Genomic DNA, 19,686 nt, shown 5'->3' on the forward strand with positions numbered 1-19,686 from the left:
TTATTTGACAGAGACACAGCCTGAGAGAGGAAACACAAGCAGGGGGAGGGGGAGAGGGAGAAGCAGGTTTCCTGCTGAGCAGGGAGCCCAATGCAGGGCTTGATCCCAGGACCCTGGGATCATGACCTGAGCCAAAGGCAAATGCCCAAAGTCTGAGCCACCCAGGTGCCCCAAAGATTTTATTTTATTTTGTTTTTTTGCTTTTTGTTGTTTTTTTTTAATTATTATGTTAATCACCATACATTACATCATTAGTTTTTGATGTAGTGTTCCATGATTCATTGTTTGCATATAACACCCAGTGCTCCATGCAGAACATGCCTTCTTTAATATCCATCACCAGGCTAACCCATCCTCCCACCCCCCTCCCCTCCAGAACACTCAGTTTGTTTTTCAGAGTCCATAGTCTCTCATGGTTCCTCTCCCCCTCCAATTCCCCCCCCTTCATTCTTCCTCTCCTGCTATCTTCTTCTTCTTTTTTTTTTTTTAACAAATAATGTATTATTTGCTTCAGAGGTACAGATCTGTGATTCAACAGTCTTGCACAATTCACAGCCCTCACCATAGCACACACCCTCCCCAATGTCTATCACCCAGCCACCCCCTCCCCCCCCCCCCCCCCCCACCCCACCAACCCCCAGTTTTTTTCCTGAGATTAAGAATTCCTCATATCAGTGAGGTCATATGATACATGTCTTTCTCTGATTGACTTATTTCGCTCAGCATAATACCCTCCAGTTCTATCCACGTCGTTGCAAATGGCAAGATTGCATTCTTTTTGATGGCTGCATAATATTCCATTGTATATATGTACCACATCTTCTTTATCCATTCATCTGTTGATGGACATCTTGGCTGTTTCCACAGTTTGGCTATTGTGGAGATTGCTGCTACAAACATCGGGGTGCACGTACCCCTTCAGATCCCTACATTTGTATCTTTGGGATAAATACTGAGTAGTGCAATTGCTGGATCGTATGGTAGCTCTATTTTCAACTTTTTGAGGAACTTCCATACTGTTTTCCAGAGTGGCTGCACCAGCTTGCATTCCCACCAACAGTGTAGGAGGGTTCCCCTTTCTCCGCATCCCCGCCAACATCTGTCATTTCCTGACTTGTTAATTTTAGCCATTCTGACTGGTGTGAGGCGGTATCTCATTGAGGTTTTGATTTGGATTTCCGGGATGTCAAGTGATGTTGAGCACTTTTTCATGTGTCTGTTGGCCGTTTGGATGTCTTCTTTTGAAAAATGTTTGTTCATGTCTTCTGCCCATTTCTTGATTGGATCATTTGTTCTTTGGGTGTTGAGTTGAAGAAGTTCTTTATAGATTTTGGATACTAGCCCTTTATCTGATATGTCATTTGCAAATATCTTCTCCCATTCTGTTGGTTGTTTTTTGGTTTTGTTGACTGTTTCTTTTGCTGTGCAAAAGCTTTTTATCTTGATGAGGTCCCAATAGTTCATTTTTGCCCTTGCTTCCCTTGCCTTTGGTGATGTTTCTAGGAAGAAGTTGCTGCCACTGAGGTCGAAAAGGTTGCTGCCTGTGTTCTCCTTTAGGATGTTGATGGACTCCTGTCTCACATTTAGGTCTTTCAACCATTTTGAGTCTATTTTTGTGTTTGGTGTAAGGAAATGGTCCAGTTTCATTCTTCTGCATGTGGCTGTCCAATTTTCCCAACACCATTTGTTGAAGAGACTGTCTTTTTTCCATTGGACATTCTTTGCTGCTTTGTTGAAGATTAGTTGACCATAGAGTTGAGGGTCCATTTCTGGGCTCTCTATTCTGTTCCATTGATCTATGTGTATGTTTTTGGGCCAGTACCATACTGTCTTGATGATGACAGCTTTGTAATAGAGCTTGAAGTCCGGAATTGTGATGCCGCCAGCTTTGCTTTTCTTTTTCAACATTCCTCTGGCTATTCGAGGTCTTTTCTGGTCCCATACAAATTTTAGGATTATTTGTTCCATTTCTTTGAAAAAAGTAGATGGTATTTTGATGGGGATTGCATTGAATATGTAGATTGCTCTAGGTAGCATCGACATCTTCACAATATTTGTTCTTCCAATCCATGAGCATGGAACGTTTTTCCATTTTTTTGTGTCTTTCTCAATTTCTTTCATGAGTATTTTATAGTTTTCAGAGTACAGATTCTTTGCCTCTTTGGTAGATTTATTCCTAGGTATCTTATGGTTTTGGGTGCAATTGTAAATGGGATCGACTCCTTAATTTCTCTTTCTTCTGTCTTGTTGTTGGTGTATAGGAATGCCACTTATTTCTGTGCATTGATTTTATATCCTGCCACTTTACTGAATTCCTGTAGGAGTTCTAGCAGTTTTGGGGTGGAGTCTTTTGGGTTTTCCACATAAAGTATCATATCATCTGCAAACAGTGAGAGTTTGACTTCTTCTTTGCCAATTTGGATGCCTTTTATTTCTTTTTGTTGTCTGATTGCTGTGGCTAGGACTTCTACTACTATGTTGAATAGCAGTGGTGATAGTGGACATCCCTGCTGTGTTCCTGACCTTAGGGGGAAAGCTCTCAGTTTTTCCCCATTGAGAATGATATTCGCTGTGGGTTTTTCATAGATGGCTTTTATGATATTGAGGTATGTACCCTCTATGCCTATACTCTGAAGAGTTTTGATCAAGAAAGGATGCTGTACTTTGTCAAATGCTTTTTCTTCATCTATTGACAGGATCATATGGTTCTTGTTCTTTCTTTTATTAATGTATTGTATCACATTGATTGATTTGTGGATGTTGAACCAATCTTGCAGCCCAGGGATAAATCCCACTTGGTCGTGGTGAATAATCCTTTTAATGTACTCTTGGATCCTATTGGCTAGTATTTTGGTGAGAATTTTTGCATCCGTGTTCATCAAGGGTATTGGTCTGTAATTCTCCTTTTTGATGGGGTCTTTGTCTGGTTTGGGGATCAAGGTAATGGTGGCCTCATAAAACGAGTTTGGAAGTTTTTCTTCCATTTCTATTTTTTGGAACAGTTTCAGAAGAATAGGTATTAATTCTTCTTTAAATGTTTGGTCGAATTCCCCTGGGAAGCCATCTGGCCCTGGGCTTTTGTTTGTTGGGAGATTTTTGATTACTGCTTCAATTTCCTTAGTGGTTAAAAGTCTGTTCAGGTTTTCTATTTCTTCCTGGTTCAGTTTTGGTAGTTGATACATCTCTAGGAATGCATCCATTTCTTTCAGATTATCTAATTTGCTGGCATATAGTTGCTCATAATATGTTCTTATAATTGTTTGTATTTCTTTGGTGTTGGTTGTGATCTCTCCTCTTTCATTCATGATTTTGTTGATTTGGGTCATTTCTCTTTTCTTTTTTATAAGTCTGGCCAGGGGTTTATCAGTCTTGTTAATTCTTTCAGAGAACCAGCTCCTAGTTTCGTTGATCTGTTCTACTGTTCTTTTGGTTTCTATTTGATTTCTGCTCTGATCTTTATTATTTGTCTTCTCCTGCTGGGTTTAGGCTTTATTTGCTGTTCTCTCTCCAGCTCCTTTAGGTGTAGGGTTAGGTTGTGTATTTGAGACCTTTCTTATTTCTTGAGAAAGGCTTGTATTGCTATATACTTTCCTCTTAGGACTGCCTTTGCTGTATCCCAAAGATTTTGAATAGTTGTGTTTTCATTTTCATCTTTTTCCATGAATTTTTAAAATTCTTCTTTAATTTCCTGGTTGACCCATTCATTCTTTAGTAGGATGCTCTTTAGCCTCCATGTATTTGAGTTCTTTCTGACTTTCCTCTTGTGATTGAGTTCTAGTTTCAAAGCATTGTGGTCTGAAAATAGGCAGGGAATGAGCCCAATCTTTTGGTACCAGTTGAGACCTGATTTGTGACCTAGGATGTGATCTATTCTGGACAATGTTCCATGGGCACTAGAGAAGAATGTGTATTCTGTTGCTTTGGGATGGAATGTTCTGAATATATCTGTGAAGTCCATTTGGTCCAGTGTGTTATTTAAAGTCTTTATTTCCTTGTTGATCTTTTGCTTAGATGATCTGTCCATTTCAGTGAGGGGGGTGTTAAAGTCCCCCACTATTATTGTATTGTTGTCGATGTGTTTCTTTGCTTTTGTTATTAATTGCCTTATATAATTGGCTGCTCCCATGTTAGGGGCATAGATATTTACAATTGCTAGACCTTCTTGTTGGATAGACCCTTTAAGTATGATATAGTGTCTTTCCTCATCTCTTATTACAGTCTTTGGTTTAAAATCTAATTTGTCTGATATAAGGATTGTCACCCCAGGTTTCTTTTGGTGTCCATTAGCATGGTAAATGGTTTTCCACCCCTTCACTTTCAATCTGGGGCTGTCTTTGGGTCTAAAATGAGTCTCTTGCAGACAGCATATTGATGGGTCTTGTTTTTTAATCCAATCTGATAGCCTGTGTCTTTTGATTGGGGCACTTAGCCCATTTACATTCAGGGTAACTATTGAAAGATATGAACTTAGTGCCATTGTATTGCCCGTAAGGTGACTGTTACTGTATATTGTCTGTGTTCCTTTCTGGTCTATGTTGCTTTTGGGCTCTCTCTTTGCTTAGAGGACCCCTTTCAATATTTCTTGTAGGGCTGGTTTTGTGTTTGCAAATTCCTTTAGTTTTTGTTTGTCCTGGAAGCTTTTTATCTCTCCTTCTATTTTCAATGACAGCCTAGCTGGATATAGTACTCTTGGCTGCATATTTTTCTCATTTAGTGCTCTGAATGTATCATGCCAGTCTTTTCTGGCCTTGCAGGCCTCTGTGGATAGGTCTGTTGCCAGTCTAATGTTTCTACCATTGTAGGTTACATATCTCTTCTCCCGAGCTGCTTTCAGGATTTTCTCTTTGTCTCTGAGACTCGTAAGTTTTACTATTAGATGTCGGGGCATTGACCTATTTTTATTGATTTTGAGAGGGGTTCTCTGTGCCTCCTGGATTTTGATGCCTGTTTTCTTCCCCAAATTAGGGACGTTCTCTGCTATAATTTGCTCCAATATACCTTCTGCCCCTCTCTCTCTTTCTTCTTCTGCTGGGATCCCAATTTTTCTAATGTTGTTTTGTCTTATGGTATCACTTATCTCTCGAATTCTGCCCTCATGATCCAGTAGTTGTTTATCTCTCTTTTTCTCAGCTTCTTTATTTTCCATCATTTGGTCTTCTATATCACTAATTCTCTCTTCTGCCTCATTTATCCTAGCAGTTAGAGCCTCCATTTTTTATTGCACCTCATTAATAGCCCTTTTGATTTTGACTTGGTTAGATTTTAGTTCTTTTATTTCTCCAGAAAGGGTTTCTCTAATAACTTCCATGCTTTTTTCAAGCCCAGCTAGTATCTTTAAAATCATCATTCTGGGGCGCCTGGGTGGCTCAGTCGGTTAAGCGTCTGCCTTTGGCTCAGGTCATGATCTCAGGGTCCTGGGATTGAGCCCTGCATCGGGCTCCCTGCTCCTCGGGGAGTCTGCTTCTCCCTCTCCCTTTGCCCCTTGCCCTGCTCATGCTCGCATTCTCTCTCTCTCTCTCTCTCAAAAAAAATAAATAAAATTAAAAAAATAAAATAAAATCATCATTCCAAACTCTAGTTCTGACATCGTACTAATGTCCGTATTGAGTAGGTCCCTGGCAGTCAGTACTGCCTCTTGTTCTCTTTTTTGAGGTGAGTTTTTCTTTTTCTTTTTTTTAAAGATTTTATTTATTTATCTGACAGAGACAGATAGCGAGAGCAGGAACACAAGCAGGGGGACTGGGAGAGGGAGAAGCAGGCTTCCCGCCGAGCAGGGAGCCCGATATGGGACTTGATCTCAGGACCCTGGGATCATAACCTGAGCCAAAGGCAGACGCTTAATGACTGAGCCACCCAGGCGCCCTGAGGTGAGTTTTTCCATGTTGTCGTTCTGTTCAGAGAAGAATAGATGAACGAGAAAACAAAATACTAAAGTGGCAACAATGATCCCAGAGAAATATACACTAAACGAATCAGAAGAGACCCGAAACCAGGAAAAAAAAAAAAAGAGAGAAAAAGAGAGAATATAATCAGGCAGGTAAGCAGAATAGAGCAATACACTGGTTTCTGTGTGTATTTTGGTCTGTTTTTTAGAAAACTAGATATCAAAATTGTAAAGAAAAAAAACATATGTACAAAAATAAAATTAAATACAGTGGAAGGATAGAATGTAACTGTAAAAATGGAAATTGAAAGACAAGAAAAAATAAAAGAGAAACAACAACAACAACAACAACAACAAAGGAAAGGATATAAACAGGTGAACAGAACAGAGCAATACACTATCTCCTGAGTGTATTTTGGTCAGTTTGTTAGAAGAAACTATATCTAAAAATTGTAAAGAAAGAAAAGCTTTAGGGCACCTGGGTGGCTCAGTCGTTAAGCGTCTGCCTTCGGCTCAGGTCATGATCCCAGGGTCCTGGGATTGAGTCCCACATCGGGCTCCCTGCTCGGCGGGAAGCCTGCTTCTCCCTCTCCCACTCCCCCTGCTTGTGTTCCTGCTCTCGCTGTCTCTCTCTCTGTCAAATAAATAAATAAAATCTTTAAATAAATAAATAAATAAATAAATAAATAAATAAAAGCTTTATGTATATATATAAATATATATATATATACACACACACACACAAATAAAATTAAGTACATTGAAAGGGTAGAATGCAACTATAAAGATGACAATTAAAAAAGACTTTAACAAAACAAAAAACCAAAAGAACCAAAAAAAAAAAAAAAGGGAAGAAGAAGAAGAAAAAGCAAACAAACAAAAAAGAGAATATGATCAGACAGGTGAATAGAACAGAGCCATACACTAGATTTTGGGTGTATTTTGGTCTGTTAGAAGAAACTGCATCCCAAAATTGTAAAGAAAGAAAAACTTATATATATACAAAAATAAGATTAAATACAATGAAGGGTTAGAATGTAACTGTAAAAATAAAAATGAAAAAAAGATTTTAAAAAGGAGTTGATAAAATAAGAGATTGGTTGAGAAAGGAAAGAAAAAAAAGTTGAAAGACTAAAGAATCATGGAAAAGCCATGAATTCTTTTTTTAAAAGATTTTATTTATTTATTTATTTATTTGTTAGAGAGAGAGAGTGAGCGAGAGTACAAGCAGGGGGAGCTTCAGGCAAAGGGAGAAGCAGGCTCCTTGCTGAACAAGGAGCCCGATGCGGGACTCAATCCCAGGGCACTGGGATCATGACCTGAGCCGAAGGCAGCCGCCCAACCGACTGAGCCACGCAGGTGCCCCAGATAATGTATTTTTTATATCTAGATGTTTCATTGGATCTTTCTTATATCTTCATTTTCTCTAATTATTGTGGCCATGTTTTCCCCTGTCTTTTTGAACTTATAGAGCATTTTTAATTTTTTTTAATTTTTAAAAAGATTTTATTTATTTATTTGAGAGAGACAGACAGACAGAATAGTGAGAGAGGGCATGAGCAGGGAGGAGAGGGAGAAGCAGGCTCCCCGCTGAGCTGGGAGCCTGACATGGGGCTTGATCCCAGAACCCTGGGATCATGATCTGAGCTGAAGGCAGACGCTTAACAGACTGAGCCACCCAGGAGTTCCTACAGAGCATTTTTAAAAAGATTTTATTTATTTATTTGACAGAGAGAGAGAGCACAGCACAGGGAGAGGGAGAAGGAGAAGCGGAGGAAGAGGGAAAAGCAGACTCCCCACTGAGCAGGGGCCCGATTCGGGACTCGATCCCAGGACCCCAGGATCATGACCTGAGCTGAAGGCAGGCACTTAACTTATTGAGCCACCCAAGCGCCCTAGAGCATTTTTATAATCACTGCTTTTATGTCCTTGTTTGTTCCATCACATTATTATTTCTGGATCTGTTTTTATTGGTTATTTTTCTTTTTTTTAAAACAAAGTTGTTGAGGTTTTATTTACCAGTAGCTTCTCTCTCTTCTCCCTGGCAGCCACTGTGCCCTTTTCCATACTCTCAGATTCAGAAGAGGACTTCTCTGACCTCATCAGTGGTAATCTTATGGGAGTAGAGGTCCGTGGAAAGAGCTGCCACATATTAGTGTGCCTCCTCTGGGGCCTACAAGTCCAACCAGGCCAACCTTTCCTTCAGCAGATGTTCCAGAACTTGCCTCGCTTACTTTGTCTCCCATTTAAGACTGGCTTTGATCTCCCTGATGGTGACATGGCCATCTTCCCTGCAGGCAGCAACACCTAGTGTGATCTCTGTTGAACTCAGAACAGATTGATGAGGTAAGAGCTACCCACAGGGATGATGCTGAAGCCAGTGCCTTTAGTTACTTAATGGCCCTGATCAGATTGTCTTGGCTGATATCCTAGGCAAATTTTCTTCTTTCTTTGAATAGCTATTGATATAGGTCCTCCAAAGTTCTCCAAAGAAGTTTCATTTGGACCTTTCTTATATCTTCCATTTCGGGGGAAATGGAAGGGCCAGGCACACTGTGATAATTTGTATCCCCAGCATCTCAGACCAAAATCGTTTTTCAGAAGTCAGAGGATCCACACCAGTGGTGGCACACATGTCCTGGAACTGTACTTGGAACTTGAGGACTCTTCGGGATCTTCTGCTTGTGCTTGCTGGCAAATGGCCCCAGATTGGTCTTGAATACATTCAACTCCTTGACATCTGGGCCAGTGATACTCAGCCAAGACAGTCCCTCGCTTCTTACAGCTGGCCTTGGCACACGGGCTCTATCCTTGCTATCAGCCAGTGGGCCACTCTGCTGCCAGGACCCTGGGTTTCTGCATCCCTTGATCCACCACTGGCCTCTATTGACTGATTTTTATCCTGTTTATGGGTAATATTTTCTTGCCTTTTTTTGGATGTTTAGGTTTTTTTGAGTCAGACATTGTGAATTTTACATCATTGGCTGCTAGATTATGTTGTATTCTTTTAGATAATGTTGGATTTTTTCTGGTGTGCTGTTAAATTTCTTGGAATCAGATGGATCCTTTTGAGGCTTGTATTTAAATTTTGTTAGAATAGATCCATAGCAATCTTTAAGGATTTTATTTATTCATTTGCCAGAGAGAGAGAGAGAGAACGCACAAGCAGGGAGAGCACAGGCAGAGGGAGAAGCGGGCTCCCCGCTGAGCAGGGAGCCCAATTCGGGGTTCCATCCCAGGACCCTGGGATCATGACCTGAGCTGAAGGGAGATGCTTAACCTACTGAGCCACCCAGGCACCCCTGGCTCTCAGTTCTATTCCATTGATGTATGTCTGTCCTTAGGCCAGTACTACACTGTCTGGATTATTATAACCTTTTTTTAAAAGATTTATTTATTTATTTGACAGAGAGAGTACGAGCAGAGGGCGGGACAGGAAGAGGGAGAGGGAGAACAAGCAGGGCCTCCATTTTAACTGTTTTAAAGTGTACAATGCAGTCGCATTAATTATATTCACAATGTTCTGCAACCATCACTATTATCTATTACTAAAATTTTTCTGACTTCTTTCACTTAGCATTATGTTTACAAGGCTTATCCATGTTACACCATGTATCAGAACTTCATTCTTTTCTATGGCTGATTAATATTCCATTGTATACATATACTACATTTTGTTTATCCATTCATCTGTTGAAGGACACTTTGGTTGTTTCAACCTTTGAGTATTGTGAGTAATACTACAGTGAACATTAGCATACATGTGTTTGCTTGAGTCCCTATTTTCAGTTTTTCTGGATATATACATAAGAGTGAAATTTCTGGGTCATATAGTAATTCTATGTTTAACTTTTCCAGGAACTCTAATGCAGACTTTTAAAAATATAGATTGAGGGGCGCCTGGGTGGTTCAGTCGATTAAGTGTTCCACTCTTGATTTCAGCTCATGTCATGATCTCAGGGTTGTGTGATCGAGCCCTGTGTAGGGCTCCACACTCAGCGTGGACTCTGCTTGAGAGTCTCTGTCCCTCTGCCTCTGTTCCTTCCTGCACTCATGCTCTCTCTCAAAATAAATAAATATAATCTTTAAAATCTAGGGTGTCTGGGTGGCTCAGTCGGTTAAGTGTCTGCCTTTGGCTCAGGTCATGATCCCAGGGTCCTGGAATCAAGTCCTGTGTAGGGCTCCCTGCTCAGCAGGGAGTCTGCTTCTCCCCTTCCCTCTCCCCCTCCCCCTTGCTTGCTCTCGCTCTCTCTCAACTAAATAAAATCTTTTTTTTTTTTTAAGATTTTATTTATTTGACAGAGAGAGACACAGCGAGAGAGGGAACACAAGCAGGGGGAGTGGGAGAGGGAGAAGCAGGCTTCCCTCCGAGCAGGGAGCCTGATGAGGGGCTCGATCCCAGGACCCTGGGATCATGACCTGAGCTGAAGGCAGATGCTTAACGACTGAGCCACCCAGGCGCCCCATCAAATAATTAAAATCTTTAAGAAAATAAAAAATAATAAAATCGGGGCACCTTGGTGGCTCAGTTGGTTAAGCGACTGCCTTCAGCTCAGGTCATGATCCCGGAGTCCTGTTATAGAGTCCCAGACTGGGCTCCCTGCTCAGTGGGGAGTCTGCTTCTCCCTCTGACCCTCTCCCCCTCTTGAGATGCTCTCTCTCTCTCAAATAAATAAATAAAAATCTTTAAAAAAATAATAAAATCTGTATCTATATAATATATAAAAAATCTAAATCTATATATAGATTTTAAAGATTATAAATATATATTATATATAAATAATATGTATAAATTATAAATTATATGTTATATAAACATATATATTGATGTGATTCCCCTCCTTAAAACCTTGTAATGCTTCTCAATTTAAACTTATTATAAAGTTATAAAAGGGTGCCTGGGTGGCTCAGTTGGTTAAGTGTCTGCCTTTGGTTCAGGTCATGATCCCAGGGTCCTGGGATTGAGCCCCACATCAAGCTCTCTACTCAGCAGGAAGCCTGCTTCTCCCTCTCCCTCTGTCTGCCATTCCCCCTGCTTGTGCGCACGCTCTCTCTCTCTCAAATAAATTAAAATTTAAAAATGAAAAAAATAGTTAAAATGGTAGTTTTCATCTTTACATATTTTATCACATTAAAAAAAGAGATTGCTTTGGCAGCTGTGAAGAAATCAGACAAAAGTAAGGTTACTGCAGGAGTCTAGGTTAAAGATGATGTTCTGAAAAAAAAAAATAAATAAATAAAGATGATGTTCTGTTTACCATTGTAGTTTCACTCTATCCTTCTCTGGAAGTCAACCTATATTGACTTATTAACTGGCTCCTAGGCCCTCAGGCTTCTGGTTGAACTTGGCTAATGTGCAGCACCAGCAAGAGATCAGAGGGTGGGAGGATCTCAATCTGCAGGGTTGCTGTGGGCACCTATGGCAATTGATTACAGGTCACAGCTCCTGTCAGGCAGCCCTCTCCACAATGCTCTGTGTGTCTCTGTATTCTAGGAATGGCTCCCTTCCCCCATTCCTTCCTTCTAGGGGTAAAGTGGCCACCACCTGTATTTCCCTACACCAGTTTATTAGTTTAATAGTTCCCTTATTAAACTTTTTTAGAATTACCCAACTTGAGTGTGCTATTAGTTTCCTGCCTTAGACCCATTTGGATGTAGTGGACAGAGCAATGAATATATTTGGCAGTAGAACCTTGAGGTTTCGATAGATTGGATGGTGTGACAGACATGGTCCTGGCTCTCAGAAAAGTTCTAATAAATTGGGGGGGGCAGGATGACACAGTCTAGAAAAATAAAACAAAACATGATTCAGGCTCATACCAGCTAGCGATAGTCCAGCTATGGACTCAGGTGCTAAGGGGGTTGGAACTGGCTACTCAATGCACTGATCCAGATAGTACTAATGAACTATTTCCCTATCTCGGGGACAAAACTGACATTTCTCCAAGCTCTCAGATATGCAAGGGAGAAACCAAAGGAGGTTGGTTGTTTTCCACAGAGGAATTAGAAAAGTGAGGTCTCAATGAAGCAGTGTAAATTGAGGTTTGGAAATCCCAGGAAAAGATCTATTCAACTGGGTGAAAGGTCAGGATGCAGACACTGACTTGCAATGGCTCAGCCCTCCCCATCTGACAACCTGGAGATGTTCAGGCCTTAGGGTTAATTACGTAATACCCTGTTCCATCCACTAGTTGGCCTCCTGAGCCCATTCTGTCCCTGAAGCCATGTATGGGCTAATTGGGGGCGATTTCTCTATCATAGACCCTACACTACTTCTACCCCTCCAACTATTTCCCCATTTTTCCTCTTTTCCCTGAATGCCTCTCATCTACGCATGGCCCTTCCAGCTGCCGTAGGGACGCATTAGCCGTACATCCCTGCTAGTTAACCAACCATCTCAGATCAGGTTTTCCTGACTCACACTGGAAATCCTTAATGTCTTGCCTGCCTTGCTTATTTCCCTTTGATCAAACACGGAGAATTCTGATTGGGGTGTAACTCCCACAACATGACCCTTAGACCTTGAGTCCCTGGACCCGTTCTCTGAGGCCTGCTAGTTGTTTCAGCTCAGCTTTCAGACCAAGGCCTTTTGTGGGCCAGAACAGTAAACTTTCTTTCTTACCACACCCACTTTACGCCCACAGGAAGCACTTACCCACCCCATCTTAGTCTCTTCTATGCTGTAAGGATCCAGTCACCTTCAGAAATTCACAGCTTCTGGCTAGCTATATAATCTCAGACACATTACTTAACTTCTGTATGCCTCAAGTTCTTAGCCCATGCCTGGCATATGGCAACACTCAGTAAATGTTAGTTGTTGTTGTTGTTATAATTGTATTTTTTAAATATCAATATGTTCATATAACAGGTATGACCCACTTCAAATTTGAGTCTAAAAAAATCATGTTTCTCTCTTTAAAAAATTCTGAGTCTAAATTCAGTTTATTTTTAAAAGATTTTATTTATTTTATTTGAGAGAGAGAGTGTGTGTGCAAGTGGGGGAGGGGCAGAGGGAGAGGGAGAGAATCCTAAGCTGACTCCGCGCTGAGCACAGAGCCCCATGTGGGGTTCAATCCCATGACCCTGAGATCAGGACCAAGCCAAAACCGAGAGTCAGACACCCAACCAACTGAGCCACCCAGACACACCTAAATTCAGTTTATTTTTATACCTGTTTTATTTTAGCTTTCTTTTCTTTTCTTTCTTTTCTTTTCTATTAAAGTAAGCTTTATGCCCAATTGGGGCTTGAACTCATGACCCTGAGATCAAGAGTTGCATGCTTTACCTTGTGAGCCAGTCAGGTGCCTCTATTTTAGCTATTTATTTCTTAAGTAGTACACCCAGAAAAAATTCCCAAAAATGTCAAAAGGCTCACCACTTCTCCTATTCACCCAGTTCACCTTAACAGCTCTGCATAGACAGCACCATACATAGACAGCACACACACCATAGACAGCTCTCTTAACAGTTCTTTCCTTAGATATAAAATATTTCCATCACTATGAAAAGTTCCCTTTACCCCATTGCAATCAATCCCCTTACCTAACACTTAGCTCTGTCCAACCACTGACTTGCTTTCTGCCACTGTGATTTTGTGGGGTTTTTTTTTAGAATTTCATATAAAGATTAGAGCAGAAATAAATGATATAGAAACTTAACAATAGAACAGGTTGGTGAAACCAGGAGCTGGCTCTTTGAAAAAAATCAATAAAATTGAGGGTTGCTGGAGGGGAGAGGGGTGGAGGGATGGGGTAACTGGGTGATGGACATTAAGGAGGGCATGTGATGGGGCGCCTGGGTGGCTCAGTTGTTAAGCGTCTGCCTTCGGCTCAGGTCATGGTCCCGGGGTCCTGGGATCAAGCCCCACATCGGGCTCCCTGCTCAGTGGGGAGCCTCCTTCTCCCTCTCCCACTCCCCCTACTTGTGCTTTCTCTCTCGTTGTGTCTCTCTCTGTCAAATAAATAAATAAAAATCTTTAAAAAAAAAAGAGGGCATGTGATGTAATGAGCACTGGATATTATATAAGACTGATGAATCACAGACCTATACCTCTGAAACCAATTCTACATTATATGCTAATTAATTGAATTTATTTTTTTTAATGATTTTATTTATTTATTTGACAGAGAGAGACAGCGAGAGAGGGAACAGAAGCAGGGGAGTGGGAGAGGGAGAAGCAGACTCCCAGCTGAGCAGGGAGCCTGATGCGGGGCTTGATCCCAGGACCCTGGGATCATGACATGAGCTGAAGGCAGATACGTAATGACTGAGCCACCCAGATGCCCCTAATTAATTGAATTTAAATTTAAAAATGTTTTTTAAAAAAGATTTTATCCATTTATTTGACAGAGAGAGAGAGCACAAGCAGGGGGAGAAGCAGAGGGAGAAGGAGAAGCAGGGACCCGATCCCAGGACCCTGGGATCATGACCCGAGCCGAAGACAGATGCTCAACCAACTGAGCCACCCAGGCACCCAATAAAAAATGTTTAAAAGATTGATAAACTGGGGCTCCTGGGTGGCTCAGATGGTTAAGCATCTGCGTTCGGCTTGGGTCATGGTCCCAGGGTCCTGGGATCGAGTCCCGCATCAGGCTCCCTGCTCGGTGCAGAGCCTGCTTCTCCCTCTCCCTCTGCTATTCCCTCCACTTGTGTTCTCTGGCTCTATCTCTTTGTCAAATAAATAAATAAAATCTTTTAAAAAATTGATAAACCTCTAACCAGACTTATCAAGAAAAAAGAGAAAGGACTCAAATAAATAGAATTTGATATAAATGGCATCACAGTGCGTAGTCTTTTGTGTTTGACTTCTTTCACTTAGCTTAATGTTTTTCTTTCTTTCTTTTTTAAGGTTGATGATGTCGACAGTAGGTGGATGTGAGACAGGTTGGGTCAGGGAGGCCCTTGAGAAGAAAGTCAGGTGTAGCCCACAAGACAGAGACAATCCTTAGCAGGACTGGTGAGCAGACGGCATGGCCAAAGCGAGGGCGGCTTCTCTCTAGCCACTTCCAACCTTCCTTTTAGTACCTACATCTGGTGGGGCTGCCCCATCTTGCATAGCCTCCTTCTGACCTGCGCTGGTGGCTTGGACAGCAGGGGTCACTATGGGCTCTTGGTGGAGCCATGGCCTCCATGAATTCATTTGTCCAGTAACAGTTAACAAGTGAAGAACTGAGGGTTCTTCAAAGATGGCTCTCAAAAACTTTGAAACATAGTTTAGACTCTGAAGAACCTGTGGAGAGTTCCGATTTATTTTTTCCTGGCTCCCAGCAACACCCTCTCCCTCTGCTAACTCCTTAACCAGTGGTTTTCAAATTACAAGATGCAGCCTATTAGTGGGTCATGATGGGCATTTTTTTTTTTAAGATTTTATTTATTTATTTGACAGAGTGACAGTGAGAGAGGGAACACAGCAGGGGGGAGTGGCAGAGGGAGAAGCAGGCTTCCCGCCAAGCAGGGAGGAGCCACCCAGGTGCCCCATGATGGGCACTTTTTTTTAAGTAGTCTCCACCCCCAGTGTGGAACCCAACGCGGGTCTTGAACTTATGACCCTGAGATCAAGACCCGAGCTGAGATCAAGAGTAGAATGCTTAACCAACTGAGCCACCCAGGCACCCCATGATGGGCATTTTTAAATAATGAAATACAGTGGAATAAAAATACCAGACACAACATGGAAAGGATATGTATGTTTTGAAAGATGTTGTTTCCAATACATGTGTATGTGTGAAGTTACAACATAACATGTATTTCTCCTTGTGTGTCTCAATCAAAAAATTATGAAAGCCACTAACATTGATATTTCCCCTGGGGTTGTAGCCTCTTCAATCTTCTGACTCTCGTTAATAGTTCCCAAACTCTAATGAGCAAAAGAATCACCTGGGAAGCTTGTTGAAAGTGTAGTTCCCAAGCCCTACCTACCTCTAAATATATTCAGTATCAGAAGGCTGGCGTGAACCCAGGAGACGTCATTTTTTAAAAAGATATTTATTTATTTATTTATTTATTTATTTATTTATTTATTTGAGAGAGAGAGAGCACAAGCAGGGTGAGCAGCAGGCAGAGGGAGAGGGAGAAGCAGACTCCCCACTGAGCAGTGACCACCCCCCCTCCCCAACTGATGTGGGCTCGATTCTAGGACCCTGGGTTCATGACCTGAGCCAAAGGCAGATGCTTAACCTACTGAGCCACCCAGGTGCCCCAGGAGACTTCATTTTTAACAAGCTGGAGATGACAGTGTAAATGGTCTATGGACCCCAGTTTGAAAGGCCCTGCTTGACCTCTCCTTGGCCAATTTCATCCACAGCCAAGAGTTCAGCGGTATGCTCTACCCTGAGAGTTGAAGGCAGATTGACAGCCTGAGTTTTAGACAACTGGTTATTTTCTGTGTTCTGTCACTAAATTGGCTTTTCTGCTTCTACCTTCCGCACCCTCAGATCCTGCATGTCCATGTCAGATCATCTCCTTTTCCCGGTATTTTTACTGTCTTGGTTTTGCTTCTGTATTTCTTCCTGTGCCTTTGCTGGTCTTCTTCCCATACTTCCCACCTCTTTAATGCTATTGTTTCTTAAAGTCCTGTCCCTGTCCCTTACTCCATCTCACTGTATACTCTTTCCTGGCTAACTTTCTTTCATGATTTCACCTGTTACTTCTATTTGGCTAACTCCAAACTACTTATCTTCTATCTTGACCTCTGTTCTCTGTTCTTGCTCATATTTCCAACTTCCCACTGGACTTCTCCACCTGGCTGATCTGAATTATAGACAGCTCACATTCAGGTGTAGAAACCCTATTAGTTTTGATCACCTATTAGTTTTGAACATTTACGGATTACAAAAATAATTTTTAAATCACCCATATTCTACCATCCAAACTGTTAGCATTTTTGTTGTATTTCCTTCCAATGTTTGTTTTCAGCATAGTTTTCTTCCATATTTTTTCCTCTAGAGAAAGTTTACCAATATTCTATCTACAGTCTTTCATGTTTTTGCTCCACAAATCTGAGACCATACTATACATAGTCTCATATCCTGCATTTTTAAAAGTTTACATTCTATCCAGAGCACTTCCTATGTCATTAAAAGCATTTTTCCCTGGATTCCAAAATCTTGTGACATCAATTTTAAAATATCATGAAAGAAAATTTAAAATACTTCTAATTTTTTTCCTATAATATCACCCACCCCATCAAATGATTTCACGTTTTAGTGTTTCTTTTCAACTTCAATCTTTAAAAACATCATCACTGGGGCACCTGGGTGGCTCAGTCATTAAGCGTCTGCCTTCGGCTCAGGTCATGGTCCCAGATCCTGGGATTAAGCCCTGAATCGGGCTCCCTGCTAAATGGGAAGCCTGCTTCTCCTCTGCTCTCCACTCCCCCTACTTGTGCTTGTTCTCTCTCTCTCTCAAATAAATAAATAAAATCTTTTTAAAAAGATAAAAACTGAGGTAACTGAGGTAATAGGATAGATACAGTTTTAAATATTGTTTTCTTTCACATTATTTTGCAAACATGGTTTCATGTTTCTCCATGTTCTGGTAGCTGTAAGCTGTTTTATACTATTAAGTGTTTAATAATTTAATCACCTGCTGACATAAGTGTTTCAGTACATACAGATTTTTTTTTTTTTTTGCCTATATCACTGGTTTTTAAGTTTCTAGGTGAGGGTTTGGGTCAAAGCATACCAGTTGACTTTTGCTAAGTATTACCTATGTGTGCTTCTAGAAGGATTAAATCAATTTACCCAGCCACTAGCCAGGTGTGGATATATCTTTTCCCAGGGCTTTGACTGGCGTTGGGTATTTAATTTTTACTTGGTTTAATGGCTGTTAATTGGGACCACAGTATACATATAGTCTTTAATTTGCATTTCCATAATTACTGAGGAAGTTGAGTCTTTAAGATATATATATATTTACTGTTTGTATTTCCCCTAGATGCCTATTCAATTCAAAGCAACAGACATACTCTGAGTGCCGTCTATGGGCCTAGAGCTGTGTGCTTCCCTCAAGGATGAGTGCCCTAACAAAAATGACCTTTTGGGATAGGGTGGGGGAGCCAGGTAGTACAGAAAATATATAATTAACTTTACTCCATTGGTGGAAGCACAATACCAGCGGGCAGTTTGGGCAAAGTCCTGTGGGTGGAAGACAGAGAAGGAAGGGTTTGACTCTGTTTGAAGCAGGTTAGGCTTTTGCAGGTCAAGTGCTTTAGAGCTTAGGCCAAACAAAGAGTAAGATTTGTCCAGATGAGAAGATGTCTGGAGAGATAAAACAATGTGGAGAGAGGTAAAGGGGTTGAAAAACATGAAATATGGTATTAGTTAATGGAGTTGTGACTTTCTAAAGCTAAAATGTGAAACACTGGGATGCAAAGGGATGATGGAACATTGGCTGGAAAGGAAGAGTCAGGGCTAATCTCAGGATTCTGACCTTTGCCCTGAGAATTTTTTTGTTGTTCTTAAAGAGGAATGGCATGAACTAACTTGTGTTTTAGGAAGATATTTCTGGAAGCTAATGACAGATGGATCTGGAGACACTGGAGTCTATAAGATGAGCATATCTATGTTTTACCCATTTATCAAGGGTCATAGATAGGACTAAGGGTAAGCTTTTTAGGTAGTATGCACATTAACTCTTTATCTTAAAACTGTTCCCATTTTATAGCCCTCCTTTAAATTTTTTAAAAATTGCGGTAAGATATATGTAACATAAAATGTACCACCTTAACTATTTTTAAGTGTGTAATTCACTATTGTTAAGTACATTTCACATTGTTGTGCAACCAGTCACGAGATCATGACTTTCTTTTAAGTTAATTTAGTTCAGTTTTATTAAAAAGAAATTGAGGGACACCTGGGTAGCTCAGCTGGCTGAGCGTCTGCCTTCAGCTCAGGTCATGATCCCAGGGTACTGGGATCGAGCCCTGCATTGGGTTCCCTGCTCAGTGGGGAGTCTGCTTCTCCCTCTCACTCTCCCTCTGTGCTTTCTCTCTGTTAAGTAAATAAATAAAATCTTTAAAAAAAATAAAAAGAAATTGAAATTTGTACAAATTTAACTTTTTTGGTAATAATTACTGATGGCTGCTTAACACTTTACATTGTATAACGCTCTTTAACATATATGATCTCATTTGATCCTCATAAACATCCTTCTAAGGTAGATATTATCCCCATTTTACAGATGAGAAAGCTGAGGCCAAGAGCCAAAAGACCAGACAAGCTTGGGGTGTGTGTTTATCCTGGAGAAACAAAGAGTGTCACCCAGATTTATAAGCTGAGGATTTCACCCATCCAATCAGTCATGCAGCAAATATTATCTGAATACCTAGTATGTGCCCAGGGTTAGGAAAATGATGTTGAGCAAAAAAGACATATTCCCTGCATTTATGGAGCTCAAGGACTAGTGGGGTAAACAGGCATTCATCAAGAAATCATAAGGGGCGCCTAGCTGGCTCAGTCAGTGGAGCATGTGACTCTTGATCTTAGGGTTGTGAGAGTTCAAGTACCACACTGGGTGTAAAGATTACTTAAAAATAAAATCATTAGGGGTGCCTGGGTGGCTCAGTCAGTTAAAAGTCAGACTCTTGATTTCGGCTCAGATCATGATCTCAGGGTCCTGGGATCGAGCTCCCTATCTGGCTCCGTGCTCAGAGGGGAGTTTGCTTGAGATTCTTTCTCTCTCCTTCGGCCCCTCCCCCTGCCCCTGCTTGTATGTGCACATGTGGGCATGTTCTCTCTCTCAAATAAATAAATAAATCTTAAAAAAAAAAACAAAACAGGGCAGGGCACCTGAATGGCTCAGTC

General features: G+C 41.1%; 1 pseudogene; it reads right to left on the reverse strand.

Moving 5' to 3' along the window:
- Positions 1 to 7,961: 7,961 nt before the first annotated feature.
- Positions 7,962 to 12,548, reverse strand: LOC110589479 (annotated as a pseudogene).
- Between the last annotated feature and the right edge of the window lie 7,138 nt (positions 12,549 to 19,686).

Source organism: Neomonachus schauinslandi, chromosome 6, assembly GCF_002201575.2.
Source record: "Neomonachus schauinslandi chromosome 6, ASM220157v2, whole genome shotgun sequence".
NCBI lineage: Eukaryota > Metazoa > Chordata > Mammalia > Carnivora > Phocidae > Neomonachus > Neomonachus schauinslandi.